At 37.4% G+C, this 3,225-nt stretch overlaps 1 protein-coding gene across 9 annotated transcripts in view; it reads left to right on the top strand.

Annotated features, from left to right (window-relative positions):
* LOC102675465 (gamma-aminobutyric acid receptor subunit beta) overlaps nt 1–3,225 on the top strand; it is a 94,722-nt gene that overhangs the window by 46,872 nt on the left and 44,625 nt on the right. The gene's annotated exons all lie outside the window — the stretch shown is intronic.

Genomic DNA, 3,225 nt, shown 5'->3' with positions numbered 1-3,225 from the left:
AAAAAAAAAAAAAAAAAAAAAAAAAAGGAATCGATATCGAATTCTAGTTTTCGTTAACACAAGTTTAAATGATTGATTTTAATATTAATGCGTACGTATTCAAAAAAGATTACATTAAAAAAAAATGTGAAATCTATTATCGATGTGAAAAATTTAAATCGAAAGATACGAAATAAATAAATTGAAATAAAAATATAAAACCAAACTGTAATCGATAACTTCGATTAATAACTTCATTTTAAAATTTGAATTTTATTAAAAAAATAATTTGATATAGCTGACAAATAATTTTACCCTCCCTCCTCTCCCCTCACGATGGAAAAAAATAAATAATGAAACAATACGTATCTCTCTGCATGCACATTACATTTATTTTTATAATTTAACCGATATTTTCATTCACACACATTCTGCAATACAAATGATAAAAACGCCGATCGATATAAATAACAAAATTACGAATTCATACACCATTAGCTCAGCGCTATCCATTTTCGAGAGGGGAAAAAAAAATAAAGATAATAACAGAATAAATTCCATCACCCATTTGCATCATTTTAAATATGTATATCGCAGCCTAAAAACAAACTCGAAAAACACACACCCCTTTTAACAATCCCCCTGCTCCCTCAAGGGTGGAGAGAAAAAAAAGGAGAAGAAGAAAACGCGCATCTCCCTAAAACCGATGGAGCCGCGGCAATGAATTCTCTAAGAGGCGTTAAATAAAACACTCGAGCTTCCCCTCCACCTCGCACCCTTTACTTTCTCCCTCGCCAGGAATATTAACCGAGGAAAAGATAGAAATTTAATCGGGACTCGTTCGTTACCACGTTAAGTCGAGTACTTAATCCCTCTTTCACGGAGAAATATGGTCGTTTTAGGGGGATTTGTTGACCGACCGATAGAAAAAGGGGCGCCTCCTGGCCACTCAAAGGTGGCGAAATTAGCATGAATCACACTACAACCCCCCTACTTCCCCTTCGTTTGAGCGCAGCGTCCTGTTTTTCACACCTTGCCTTAATCATGAATAATTCATAACCTCGTGGAGGGGGAGGGTTCCATGTTTGGCATATGGAATATGGGGGTGGTCGAAAGAAGATAAGGAAACAATCGATCGAATACATGTGCGTTTGATCGATTTCGAGGAGGGGACGATGGATAACTTCTTAATTGCGAGAGGGGGATCTTGACAAGGGCCCCACTTGCGGCGACAACGACGTTGCCGAAACTTGGCGAACAAAGGGAGGGAGGGAGCTACTTGTAAAGCGATCGAAGGGGCCGATAAACAAAGGGCAATTCGTGTTGGCGAAAATACTTGAGGGGGGTTGATGAGATGGAAGTGAAAGATGATGGCCTCTCTCTAGACTAGACTAATTATGAGGGGACAAATTTGTATACATTTCTTTTTCCCCCGATTTTTCCTTAGACATAAACTGTGTAATGTGTGTATAAAAATTAATATTGCGTTTAATTAATGATATCGAGGATAGGAAAGAAACAAAATTACGTATTTTTTTAAATATAACATTAAAAATATGCTTGTTCGAAGAAAAAGACACGTTTCTCATCGAGTCTTGCCAATGAAATTTAATATCTCTTTTCCTTCATCGAAAAGAGATAGAAGAAGGAGAAATTTATCTCGTTACGGAACTTATCTAAAGACTATTTTTCTATCCATCGCGCGCGTATCTCGGAAGATCGATTAAAGAAGGAAATCGTTTTATCAAGATGTGTAACGTATTGCAGAAATTGCCCTCCTCAAAAAAATATGGTATTAAATGGAAGTTAGAGGACAGAGAGAGAGAGAGGGAGATCCTCGAGAGGGAAGGAAAGTAAGGAAAGAAATCGGCCACGAGGGGCTGTGCATTTTACTGTCTTGGACAGTAAAGCTGGTTTCTACCAGGCCGGGCACAAATCAAATCGAGGAGAGATATGGGGTGAGGAGGGGAGGGGGATTTGGTGGAACGATCGAGCGGAGAGAAATTGTTGGATACACTGCTTGCTACGTGTACTATATGTTCTGCGGCGACTCTTGATCTCTCCATCCTTTTTCATCCCGTTTTCTTGGCAACGGAAAGCGAGCGACGAATGGAAGATAAAGCTGTCGCAACATGCAAGATGCTCGGGGTGGGTGGATTCGATGAGCGAAGAAAGGGACGTGAGTTGGTGTGCAACTCGATTCGTAAAAATTGATAAATGGAGGAGGGAGTCGAGATGAGAAACAAAATAGGAGATGGTGAGAATTGTTTCTCGAATTCGAGAACGCCAAGTTTGAAGATTAGTGGTGAGATTTCTTCCAACATTTCACGTGCATGAAAATAAAAATTCTAATTCGTAATTCATGATATCGATTTATCGAGAAATATTCCCAATTATTATTTCTGTCATCGTGTCGTCGATGATGTAAATTTTTAAAATGAAGAAAGAGATTTGAGAATCAAGATTTCGTTACACTGCTTAACCTAATTTGCAAAATATATATATATATGCTGCATATTGGAGATGAGACTGTGTTAATATAATTTTCTTCTGCTTTCAAATTTTCAAGTTTAATTAGATATTACTTGAATTATTTTCAAATACATTTCCAGATATAAATTGCCATTGAAGATAGTACTTATAGGAAAAATCATGATAAATAGAGGAATCATGAGCTAATGATTAATCATGAATGATATAATCTGTGAAGACTGTTTTCTAAAACTTGTACAAGAGGAAATGAAAAAAATTCTTACTTTTGCATAATCAACGAACAAATTATAAATTTGTATTAAGAAACATGCAAAAATTTTGTTATAATTATAACGCGAATGAATCGTTCCTTCGCTTCATATTCTCACATTTGTGTGGGCAAAATTTATTCTCGCGACTCTTTGTCAAATTCACGACCAAAAATTGGTCCATCTCACATCGTAATTTCTTCGAAATTTGTGCTCTCCGCGTGGCATTTCTGCTACGCGGCAACAACAACGTGTTCTAACACGCCAGATGCTCGAGCGTCCATCGACAGCGTGCGAAATGTCAGATCATCTAACCCCCCTTGGTTCACGGTTCAACGCTTCCCAGATTGACATTGACGGGGGTAAACTTTCTTATTTTCTTCTTTTCTTCTCTTCCCGCGATTATCGACACGAAAATGCTCCCTTATCCTATATTTGCATCCTGAATTTTTAAACGGATATGAAAATGTCAAACGTCGAATATCCTCAAGAGGAGTATTAAAAA

This window comes from Apis dorsata, unplaced genomic scaffold, assembly GCF_000469605.1.
Source record: "Apis dorsata unplaced genomic scaffold, Apis dorsata 1.3 scaffold_382, whole genome shotgun sequence".
Classification (NCBI taxonomy): Eukaryota; Metazoa; Arthropoda; class Insecta; order Hymenoptera; family Apidae; genus Apis; species Apis dorsata.
This window is presented reverse-complemented; position numbering and strand designations above follow the sequence as displayed.